The sequence below is a fragment of the Panthera leo genome, chromosome A1 (assembly GCF_018350215.1).
Source record: "Panthera leo isolate Ple1 chromosome A1, P.leo_Ple1_pat1.1, whole genome shotgun sequence".
Classification (NCBI taxonomy): Eukaryota; Metazoa; Chordata; class Mammalia; order Carnivora; family Felidae; genus Panthera; species Panthera leo.
The window spans coordinates 138643505-138656404 of NC_056679.1; the positions used below are offsets into that span (position 1 = coordinate 138643505).

Below are 12900 nucleotides of genomic sequence, written 5' to 3' on the forward strand. Positions count from 1 at the left end.
GGCTCAGTCGGTTAAGCGTCCGACTTCGGCTCAGGTCACGATCTCACGGTATGTGAGTTCGAGCCCCGCGTCGGGCTCTGTGCCGACCGCTCAGAGCCTGGAGCCTGTTCAGATTCTGTGTCTCCCTCTCTCTCTGACCCTCCCCCGTTCATGCTCTGTCTCTCTCTGTCTCAACAATAAATAAATGTTAAAAAAAAAAAATTTTTTTTTTAAATAAAAAAAAAAGAAAGCATGTGCTTCCAAAACGTTTGTGTATCCAGTCATGATTTTGTATTGTGTATCCTTTTTCCTGGCTTCGTGCATCACTATATGGAAAATTTAGCCGTTTACTCTCCCATTAAACTAATTGAATGTGATTTCTAAATATTGAGAGTAGAGAGCTAGATTAATTCTGCTATAGTTATGTCAAAGAAGAATTTCCACCCACCCCTCAAAGATCTCACTCAACAAAATTGTAAAAAAAAAAAAAAAAAAAAAAAAAAAAGAGCTTAGTTATCCACTCTTATTTTCCTCTAGTATTATTTAAAATGCTTTGAAAAGAAATGAGTGTGATATACTCATTGACCTATTTGAAGGAAGCTAGATATCTGCAGACCTTGAAATATAATCAGCTTGCTGTTATCCTCACACAGCCTCAGGGTTTTCCAGACAACTAGCGGCTGGTGATAAATTGCTGACCAGCTGTATTCCCTCTCCAGCTCACACCCAGCCCACTTTACCCAACCATACTGAAAGTAAATGTTCATCTGGTCCAACTCACTAAGTATCAGTCTAAGGTTGCAAAATAAGTATCTTCTCAGGCACCGGTATCCGTTGATTTGTAGCGGCTTCCAGGAGCGCAATGAGTGAAGAATTCTAAAACCACATCCGGGCTCAACAGGAAGGGCTCCTTGGTGATGTCTGCCATGGGCACAAGAGGCAGATGTGTTAGCACCTGAACCATGTCTTTGCTATCTCTGGCCCAAACCAAATTTAAAATGCTGAGTTCTTCACTGACAAAGATTCTGTTTTATTCATCTTGGCACCTGTCTGCCTCTTTTGTTCCTTTCACCCAGACTTCCAGTGTCCATCATGAAGTCGGCACCGTTTGAGCACAGCTACTGAGATGTACCCGTGCCTATGGTGGACATGCTTGTGTTCTCTGTGACACTCGGTTTCCACTTCCCCTTTTTGTGGAAACAGTCCCTATTTCCTTTGGAAACCTATTTATGTCCTACTTCCAGTCCATGGAGTTCTGGGGGAGATGATTTTCTACCCCAGGCTCATTTGGGCCAACCCAACAGACCACTGCATTTCTCAATACTTATTGGCTTAGGAAGGGCACGTGATCCTAAGGGTCAGTGAGGTATCTTGAGATTTTTGCTGAGGTGTTTAACGGAGGTCCTGTCATTGTTCTTGCTTGCTGGATTTGAACCTAACTCCATGCTGTCACATGGAATTGAGAGTTTTAAGCTAACAAAATGGAAGACCAAGTCAAAATATGATGATGACAATAGTAGCCATGATTACATCAACTGAGTCCCAAAGCCTCTCATTCCTATACCCTGACTACATCTCATCAATAAATTCCCTTTTCTGCTTAAGCCTTTTTGAAGTTTTTGTTACTTGTAACTGACACAGTGCCCCTGAGATAAACCTTTATAAGGGCCTTCTTTGACTCTTGACACCTGCCAAAAATGATAATAATGTCTCGTGAAAATGGTGAGAAAAGGCTGCTTTGGTAGGATTTATGCTGATCTTAAGAAAGATCACACCCTACCAATAGAAAATATAGCAATTCAAAAACAAAACTTTTGGAAATTGGTTGGGTGTGTCTTTTGTGTTATGGCACTGCTTTCTTCTGAGTGTTGATAATTGAGAATGGGCTATTTACTTTATAAGTAATATAACAGCAGTTCAAATGGGTCAGTGAGGGAGGTTTGGTGGCTGAGTCACTGTCAGAGCAGTGTTTGGGTGGCAATCTCCAAAGCAAGAAGGGAGGACTTCTCCAGAAGCAGGAGGACGGGGCCAGGCAGCTGTGGGAAAAGTTGACAACCATAGGCGTTCCAACTCTTGGAGCAGAGCCTCCCAGGCTCACACACCTTGAACTCTTTCTGCAGCAGATGAGGAGGTAACAGGGTGGGGCCATAGCATACTACTCCAAGCAGAAAGTTCTCAAGAGGAAGGTTCTTCCTAGAAGTGTCTACACTCACTGGATTTTGCCAGCTTTGTTACATTACTTGAGTACCTAATCATGTCAGAAAATTGCCCAGAGGGCTATGCCCATTGCTTAGCAAGTATCTTTGACATTATTAACCTTGAGTAACCTGAAGAAGCAGTAGAGACTTGGCCATGACCCAATTCTCTTCATCTTATGTTGATATTTTTCCCAACTAAAAATAGTAGCTTCCTGCTTCCCTGAGATCAGGCTCAGAGGGAGCCTTAAACATCAATGTTGAAATGCTTATTTCAGCTCCAGGAAAATGAGCCTGTTGTGTTTCAACAGAATTGCTGTCTGAAGCAAAGCTATCTTTTGCTGCAACACCCCCACAAAGCCCTACAGGAAAGGGTCACACAAGCATCTACAAAGAGAAAAATCAGCAAAAATTTCCTTTCTTCTCTTTCTTTTTTCCTCCCTTTTAGCTCTGAGCTATGAATGTGCTTAAAAGTCCAAGTGATGAGGCCAATTCTGAATGGCCCTTGTTCTTCAGAGCTAGTTCAAAGATACTGAAAGTCAGTCTCTGGGGCTGACTGGGAAATGATGCTTTATATTTAGCCGCCAAAAAAGTTTAAAGTCTGGAGTTTTCATAGAAATTCAAAGGTGAGAGTGAAGAGGGAAGTTAGAGATTGTTCCATGACGTTGGAAGATATGGCGCTTTTTTTTTTTTCCTTCAGGCAAATCAAACTCACACAGCTGTGCCTTTGGAACAATTAGACACACCTAGATCAGACTGGGATGCCAAGAAAATGCCCCAGGAGAGAAACAGTAAACATTCTGACATCATATGCTCTGATTGACTTTTTAAAGTCTGAGGTCTTTTCACATAGATTTTACTAAGATAAAAATGCAAGCATCTGAACCATATGCCTAAGTGTTTCCTCTATGCTGCTGGCCTGAGCAGCTGGCAAAACATGATCCAGGACAGATAAACCATCCTGACAAAAGCATTTCAGAGGAATCTGTGGGACAGGGTCTGAAAGATGTCTGAATTTTAAAAAGGTACTAATTGCTCAAAGCATGAAACAATTCCTCTGAAATCTAACCCAGTACCTTAATAGAACCCAGAATGACAGCAAGAGAAACTCAGAGGGAAAACCTGCTTGCTTTCTAACTCCTCCAGATAAGGAAGAAAAGTATCCCCACAAAGCATAGGGTAATGTGGAAGAAGGCACTGGCTGGAGCTTTTCAGGCACTGATGAGTCCTTCAAAAACTTTAACAAAAATTTGACTTTATCAACTGACCAAGAAACGAAGGAGAAAAAAACCTATTACTAAGGAACAGCTAGAGAGGAGGTTATTGGTCTTTGTGCAGACTTCTAATGCCTATCAATTCAGTCCTTCCAACAGCCAACACAAAGGGGAGGGATCTGGGCCCAAATGGCATGAGTGGTTGACTCACTCAGTACCTCTGACCCTCCAGGGGGAACATGAAACTCACAAGTGGGGCCTGGTCTGCTTCTTTGGCACATGCAGTATGGATTCCATACCACCTATCAACAACTGTCCAATAATAATTTATAAAACACATAAACTCCTACATTATTAGGCAGTGAAACCAACTAAGTATTGAAATGGCCAGATGCCACCTGAACCAATCAGGGCCTGGGGACTTAGGTGTCCATTGCCATGTCTTATATGGCCATGGTGTCTTCACATCAGGAGTTCTCAAAGGTTTCAGGCTGTCCAATGATCATTTCTCACCCTTATTTTTTATAAAAATGTTGAAACTTAAAAATGAGCAAACATCTCAGTATCTCACACACAAAAATAGGTTCAAGTAGGACCCTCAGCTCTTGGTCCCCATTGTCAATGGCATTTGTGATAAGAACTAATGAACCGAATCAAATAAAGAATGATAGTTTCAGGATAGCTATTCTATGCCCCCAATGAATACTTAATATAGTACTGTTGTCTGCAAAAAATATGATCTAAACAAATAACGACAATAAAAAAATCCCAAGCTTATTCAGTATGCACATATCAATCTCTGGTGATGTCTCCAGGAATTAATTGAGTATAAAATATGGTGCAGAAATAGGGCTATTCTCATACCCCTAGGGGTAACGAAGGATAACAATTTCCTGAAATACAACAATGAGCCCAGCATCCCATTACCCTCCCCTCCGTCCCCTTCTTCTCTGCCTCTTCCTTCCACTGAGGCAGCAATGCACAACCAAGGGAGTTGCCGAATTACTAAACAGAAGATGAATCACGGCTGTAGGGCCTACGGCTCTGCCAGAGTTCAGGAGAAAGTCACTCTCAGGTGGTAAGGGCCTCATTATTGATGATATGGAGGCAGCAGTGTATCTTCTTTAAAAGATAAACGGGTGTTATCTACACTTCATAGGGTAAGTTAAAATCCCTTGAGCTTATCTACCAACTTGAAGATGGACATATTCTTTATGAGCAGATGTTTTAGAGGGAAATTGTGCTAAAGCCTTAGCCTCATGTCTCATTGGTATAGCCCAAGAGGGGTGACCAGTCACATGGTGTCTGTGTAGATGACGCTCTCTCCTGTCTTCAGAATTCGCTGGAATTCAACCTTCTGCTTTGGCTGGATTTCTGAGTTTTGGGGAATTTCTTATGCTTGTTTTGGGGGAAAGAAAATAATGTTATCACCGTTGCAGCTATCTACTATGGAGGTCTTCGAGCTTCTGGTTCACCTGCTATGTGCCAGGCTCTGTGCTTAGTCCATAGCACACACATGATCTCATTTAAAGATAAGTATCACCTCTTCAGTACTCCAAGAAGTTAAGTCTCTTGCTCAAAGTCATGCGCTGGTAAATGACTGAAAAATTGGAAGCCCCATATGTGTCCTTTCTCTACAAGCTCAGGACTGTAGCTTGGCCCAGTGCATAAGAATGGGGAAGAAGCCGCCACTGCGCATATAATCTGCAGCAACATAAACCTGCCTGCAGTGTTCCCATGTGAAAAATAAGAACACATCTGCCTTTGCCCAACTTGTCAATGAAGAGCCTGCCACTCCTCCCAGTCAATGGAGAACAACGGACATGGGCCCTCTTTTCTTGCTCTGCAGGTGAGAATCAACAACTGAACCTCAGTGTGTAACTGGCTGATCTGGGTGGCCGAAAGAAGTATTTAGAGCTTGTGAAAATATGAAACATTCACGTGGTATGTGAACCACCCAGTGTTACCAGCTCCCTGGTACCCAGTGCAAACCTTCCTGCTTGGGCTCTTGACAAAGAGATAAAGATCAAAGAAATCAATTTTACCACACATTAGAAAGTTCTCCGAATGGTATGGTTGCACACAGACACAATATAATCATAAATTAACACATATTTGTGCAGTATAATTCATATGTGAATGTATATGCTCTGCTTAGTGTAGAAAATTAAAATCTGGAGAGAACCATGTTGAAGAACACTGGTTCTCGGCATACGGGCAAGCTGACCTCATCACCATTTCTGGGCCATCTGTATTTCTTTTATTACATTAAAGCAACACTGACCAGCATGGTGGGAATATAACTATGATTACATAACTGTGTGTTGGAAATTTTACCAGATTAGAATCTCATCAGCATTTTCTCCAAATCCCTGTCTCCCAGTTTGCTGGGCATGGGTCCACAAGAGATCACTGTTTTTCCAAGAATGGCTATAGAGACAGTCAAAGTCAACAGTCACCAAATCACAAGGAGCACTTCTTAAACTTTTCTACCATAATCTCCTAAAGACAGAGTTAGCACATCACCTGGATGGTTAGTCCAAGGCAAATATCTTGGGTGACTTATGCATTTAGAACTAAAGCTTCAAAGAGATGCATCATATGGACCCAGTATTTCAGGTGCCACCTTGCATTCTGAGGGTGCAAATAGAGAATCTAACGTCCTTGCTTCTTAAAAATGAGGGCAGAGTTCAATTTATCGTAAATCAATAACGAACTGCGGCATGCCCGGTTTTAAACAAAAATGTGTAAATATGCATGGGTTTTGTGTCCCAGTTGTGCTGGCAACACAGTCACCACTTGACAGAAAGGAGCAATTGTCATATCGCTACTGAAGGGCTTATTTCCCAGGCAGGGCTCCTGGTCTGCAACCAGAAAGCTGACTCATTGGAATGCTTCTGCACTGACCCCGCCTGGGAATCCCCAGAGAACCCTCCCAGGCTCTCTTTCCTTCCTTAGCAGTGAGCTGGAGAGGTGAGTGTCCCACTGTTGTTCTCTAGGACCACATCTCAGCTGCCCCCGGCTTCACAGAACAGATCTTCTGCCTGAGTGGGGTCCCCATGTGAAATGGGCACCAAGGTATAGAAGCAGTGGCCTCCACGTGGTGAAGTCCTGTTACAGCACTGCAGGCTGTTGTCATCAAGCCTTATCTGGCCATCTGGGTATATTTGGAAGGGTGGTTGCCAGGCACCAGGCCCATGGGCAGAGACTGAGGTAGTGCCAGCAAGTAGGGCTTCTCGCGGGACTGACACTCATACTCACGTGGGACACATTGAGCAGTAGGACCTCAAAGAAATCGTGGGAGGTGCTAGGAGGGAAGTCAGAGCCTGAAAGACCCCTGAGGCTGGTGGGGAGAGGCAGCCCACAGAGAAGCAGAGAAGGTTCTGGAGGTTCTGGAAGGTTGTGTCAGAGGTAGTGCTATTATTCCTAAAGCACCCTCAGAAAGAGCCATCAGTCTCCTTCTCTTGCCAGAACTTCTTGGGCCACCACAGTTGCCTTTGGCTCTCAGACTGGACCAACTCTATAGGAGGATAACACAAATACATGAATGTGTGTGCTGTGTGTGTCTCTGTGTACTGCCCTAATTGCAAGGCAGCAACTTTTTCCTCTCCTTTTCCAGAGATGAAAAAAAAAAAAAAAGTACAGCAGATTTAACAAATATAAAGCTAAATTAATTTCTCCAGTTTTCAGGTAAAGAAAAGCGTGTATACTGGAGTTAAACTTCTGTTTCCTCCAGAACCCTGGGGCATAGAGGGGTGGGGAAGGTTGTAATACATTCTGGTGGGAGGGTACATCAAAAAAAGAAGACAGAAAAAAACCAAAGTGGAAAATAAATAAAAGGAAAGAGAAGAATAACTCGGGAGTAGGTAGAGAAGAGGCCTTTAAGGGCAAATAAACCTTCAGACTTCACCTCAGTGGAATATGAAGAGATTAAAAGTGTGAATTAAGTACAGATCATAGAGTTGGATTTTATACTGTCCCCTGTGCAAGCTGGGCAGGAGGAAATGGACCTGAGGGCCCAGGAGGGCAGTAATAGCTAATAATTACATGGCACATATACATGTACATGCTCTTCTGAGTGCTTCTCATGATTTAGTGCTCACAACAACCCTGGGGGTACTGGGGGGAAGGGGCAGGGCACAGTATCACTCTCCTTATTTTATAGATATGAAACCTGTGGCCCAGAGGGTTTAGTGACCTGCCCAAGGTCACACAGTTTGTGAGAGAGAGACCCAGGATTTGAGCACAGGTGCTCAAATGGGTTGACCCAGAATCCATCTTCTTAACTACTACCCTATATCACTTCTCCAGGATCGTAGTTCTTAAGTGTATGTTCACTGTTATTCTCAGAAGTGGTTTCCTAAAAGCCAAATTACATTTTTAATAAAGGAAAAAACGGGGTAAAGAGAAACGTCAAGCAGTCTTAGAAAATAATCTGAACCAGAGCTGAGTGTGGGAGGGCCAGTGAGGCAGCCTTTAGAAGGAAGTCCGTCTGCATAGTTGGATGGTTAGCAATGCTCCACACACAGGACACTGGGACAGACTGAGCACAGAATCTCTGACTTCCCTAGGTTCCCTAGGTTCTCTTCCCTAGGTAAGTAGAGGAAGAGTTTCCCAGGGGTGTCATGATCTCATAGCCCTATCGTCTGCCTTAAAATACTCAGCCTCGAGTTTCTTAAAAACTCAAAACTCAAATCTTTCTTAAAAACTCAAACTACAGCTGAAGACAAAAACAAAAACAAAAAACAATTCCATTGTCATTACCTAAGGGGTCAATGACTACAGATAAAGCAGTCAGGTAGAGCAATACTGGAAATCATGCAGACACAGAATCCACCGGACTATTCTTGTTGGCCTGACATCATCCTACCTACATACCTTGTTTTCTTCCCCTTGGTTTGAGGAGAAATTGCTGGGAAAAAGTTGTCACCAGATGCCCTGGCCAAAGGCCTATCTTTTTTCTATTCCATTTTTTTTCTTTTTGCTATGTCTAGCACTTTTCATAGTCTTTGCAGGGCCAGAAAAGCCACTGTGTATTTGGAATACTATTTAATTGGTCTATAGCACTCTTCAGTTGTAAATTCCTTGCTGGAAAAAAAAAAAAAGCAAAAAAAAAAAAAAAAAACCCACAAAAATTTCCATTAAATCAAACAAATTCTATCCCAATGGATAACACCTCAGAAAAAATTAAAAACTTTTTTTATTGTTATAATTTTTTTTCTCTCTGGATGCTATTATATGGCCAAGTTGGACAGGTAAGTATCACTCCCCCAAAATATAATTACTAAATAGTGACATGAGAGGAGTGATAGATGCTCTGATGTGGGTTCCAAACCTTCTTCAGAGTTTCTGTAGCTGAAGAGGGATGTTGTTCCTGATAAGTGTCTCTGACTAAACCGCTTGGGAAGAAATAAAATCTTGTTACGTGATTGGCTCTTTTTGCTTTTCCCCTTCCTTTATGTAGCATCAATCTAGGAAAGAATGTGTTGTTTGCACTGGGTGTGTAAGAATTCAGTGAGGAGTGATTCTCAGTGTGATGTCATAATGTCATAAATGTCATAATGTCATTATGACATAATGTCATAAATGACTGCTCTGTCTCAATCATGGATAAGGAAGATCACAAGTAAGTTATTACTCATAAGAGAATACCAAAGTGTGGGAATGAGTTCCCTTACAAAAACTGAATTAGAACCGACTAAATTTGCTTAGCCTTTCAAAGTCACTCAAAAACCCATGTATTCCACTACACTTTCTTAAATGGCAAAGAAAGAGAGTTACAGCTAGTGAAAGAAACTGCACATCCTCAATATACAGCGATGGGCCACCTCATACCCTCTGGGATGGCTAAAGCAAACAAACTGAAAATAAGCATTGCCAAGGATATGGAGAAATTGGAACTCTTTATTTATTTATTTTTATTTTTTTTTAACATTTATTTCTCATTGAGAGACAGAGCATGAATGGGGGAGGGGCAGGGAGAGGGAGAGACCCAGAATCCGAAACAGCCTCCAGGCTCTGAGCTGTCAGCACAGAGCCCGACGCCAGGCTTGAACTCAGAAACCACGAGATCATGACCTGAGCTGAAGTCGGACGCTTAACCGACTGAGCCACCCAGGCGCCCCGAGAAATTGGAACTCTTATGCACTGTTGGTGGGAATTTAATGGTGCAGCTGCTGTCTAAAGCAGTGTGGAGTTTCCTCAAAAATTGAAAGGAAGATTACCACATGATCCAGCAATTCTACTTTTGGGTATATATCCAAAAGAATTGAAAGCCGTGTCTTGAAAAGGTATTTGTACACCATGTTCATAGTAGCATTATTCACAATAGCCAAAAGGTGGAAATAACTCAAGTGTCCATCAATGGATGAATGGATAAACAAAATATGGCATATGCTTACAGCAGAATAGTATATTCAGCCTAAAAAGGAAGGGAATTCTGATAAAGGCTACAACATGGATGAATCTAGAGGACATTACGTTAAGTCAAAGAAACCAGTCACAAAAACAAATGCTATATGAGAATGGTCAAATTCATAGAGGCAGAACGTAGAAAGGTGGTGTCCAGGGGCTGGTGGGAGAGTGAAATGCAGCTCAATGGCTAGAGAGTTTCAGTTTTGCAATAGGAAAACAGTTCTGGAGATCAGGTACTCAACAGTGTGAGTGAGCATTACTGACCTGTACATTCAAAAAACAGATAAGATGGTACATTTTATGTTATGTGTATTTTACCAAAAATTTTTAAAGATTTTTGTTTTTTTTTTAATTTTAAATCTTTTATCAATGCTTATTTATTTTTGAGAGAGAAAGAGAGAGAGACAGAACACGAGCAGGGAAGGGGCAGAGAGAGAGGGAGACACAGAATCCCAAGCGGGCTCCAGGCTCTGAGCTGTCAGCACAGAGCCAGACGCGGGGCTCAAACCCACAAACCTGAGTTGGAGTAGGACGCTTAACCGACTGAGCCACCCAGGCACCCCTAAAGATTTTTTTTTTCAGAATACTACTTTGGGATCGTGAGTGGCACATGAATTGTCACCCAGCAGGTGTGCAAGGTGGGAAAACCGCTTTTGAAGACAGAGCACTGGGAAGCTGCAAGGTGACGCTAAGATCAAGGCCTGCTCCATACCCTCCTCCTTTTTGTATAGTCTCCCTCATCCACTGTGTACATTGGTCGTCAAGGCTATTACTTGCAAAATCTTGCTGATTGCCCTTTTTTTTTCTGACTTTGCTGTCTCTACCCCCTCCTACAACCTGCATTCTAAGCCATCTCCCTGACTCTGGCTTCCTCCCTGCCTCCAGTCCTTTTAGTAAGACACTTCCATTCAAGTATATCTAAAAGGCTTCTTTGCCCATGTACTAGCCTGCCCAGCAAAAGGTACTAATCTCCCCTAATCACTGCATCCTGTCAAACCTCGGTACCCTTTAGCAGTAGGCTACCACCCTTCCCAGCAAACCTTGGTTCCTACTGCTTTCTTATACGAGCTTTCCTTTCTAGCCAGATCAGACTCTCAATCAGAATGCCCTCTGTGCTACATGAAAATCTCCCCATCTTGAAATACAATAGTCCTGATTTCGTCTATTCAGGAGAAAGCTGGAAAGCCCATAGCCTGTACTTTTCTGTCACGGATCTGAGCCTTGCACCCCCGGGGTGGAGGTGTGAGTCACCAACTAGGAGGGAGCCTGCCATCATCTGTATCTCGACATGGCCTTGTGTTCTCTGCCTGTCACTACAGAGGCAAAAACTCTCTGTATTCCACGGTTCACTCTGGCTGATGGGAGAAATGAAGTTCCACTGTGGCATTGAGGAAATTGGAAGTTCACAAATCTAAAGAACCTGTTAGACCTTTCTTTTCTCTACAGTTCAAGCCTCTCCTCCTTCAAGAAGCCTTCCCTGGTTATTCTGAGCCTTTATGTTCTCTGCCCTTTCTCTGTTCTGATGGCAAGAGAAGAAACTCTGACCCATGAACACGTAGCACTGGTTTATATACTATCTGATAGTTTTCTTAATTCATTTGCATAAACCTTACCTCTCCAGCCAGACTGGAGATGTTTTTAAAGATTAAGAATAATGTTTTCCGTCTCTTTGCCACATCATCAAATACAAGGCTGGACACATTTCAGATGCTCGAGAAATATCATGGATTGTTGATCTGGAAGCAGAACCCTAGGGTCTCCAAAGATGGCCATGGAGAGGTGATGCCCTATGTTGATCCTCATAGAGAGAAGGTATCTTGAGAAATGGCCAACGTGCACTGGGATAATTAATTCTTCTTGAACTCCATATCAAAACTAAATCATGAATGGAGAGATTCTAAGAGATTTAATTCCTTTTCTCCTGTTATATTTTCTTCATTTCAAAGTGGTTCTAATGGAGGCTCCCTACTAGTCTGTGGCTCTGTAAAGATTAACTCTCTTATAGAGTTCCATCATCTTGCAAACACAACATATTACATTATTGCCGCGTTCCTCTGACTTACAAGATGAAGGGGGATGGTTACAAAGTTAAATGTCCTGGTGGCAACATGTAGGTACCTCTACCAAGGAAAGAATATCCGAGAATTAGACAACAGATTTTCCAACAGCCTAATACAACTTTGATAAATGTCCTTAAGTCCTGACAGAAGCAGATGACTAGTCAGAAGCCTGTCCGGGTAAGCCCACACCCTGGCAGGGTTTGCTTGATGGCTCCCAATTAATTGCGCAGAGGCCTTACTGAACATTCAGGGCTGGCTCCTATTGAAAACGCTGAAGGGAATGAGAAACAATCAAAAAACACTCCTTCCAGCCCTGGCACAATGGCCCTTTGTTTTGTACATTCGCTGTGCAAGAACATGGCAATTATTTTCTGAGCCAACTTGTTTGAGCAACAAAGTGTTACAGGGTGAAATGTAGAGATATAATTAGAATATAAAGACTAATGAAACTAATAGTTTCAAATTAAGCCCATATACAACCGTGGCACCACAAAATTGTCTTCTCTTCTTTGCTATTTTAGGGAAACATCCCAGATGTATCGGGAAAAATTAGTCGATAATTCTAGGAGCTAAAATGAAAAAAAAAAAAAAAAAAAAAGCCTGGCACACAGGACACACTTCACAATTTTTAAGTGAATTGAACAAAGCTTTTATTGCCAAGGATGACCTTTCACCAGATGGGCCTTCATCCCCAACGTGCAGGAGGAAATCTTGCTGGCACCCTACAGACAAGGAATATCGAAGTAAGTCCCTTTTCCTTCTTATTCTTTGCCTCCTCCAACCACACTCTCTCTCTCCCCTTTGTAACACCTGCATCAAAAGGAAACCATGATGACAACAGTGCTTCTGCTGAGCGTAGTAGCAGTTCCAAAGGGAGGAGAATGGGTTCTGCTTATTATTTTAAGCCAGGAGTATGATTGGAGGAGATATCCTGAATATTCCGTGATTTAAAGAAGTTGCTAGGGGGCTAGAACAAGATGCTTGGTGGTAGTTACAAGTTACTAACTACAGTGTTGGTTGGATAAAAATTCTCACCAC

The 12900-nt window shown here is 42.4% G+C and overlaps 1 long non-coding RNA gene across 1 annotated transcript in view; it reads left to right on the forward strand.

Moving 5' to 3' along the window:
• The first annotated feature begins 10390 nt into the window (after positions 1-10390).
• Positions 10391-12900, forward strand: part of LOC122221572 — a 31774-nt gene continuing 29264 nt past the window's right edge. The window contains exons 1-2 of the long non-coding RNA XR_006203301.1: positions 10391-10484; positions 12384-12605. This is a non-coding gene — a long non-coding RNA (uncharacterized LOC122221572). The remainder of the gene's footprint in view (positions 10485-12383; positions 12606-12900) is intronic.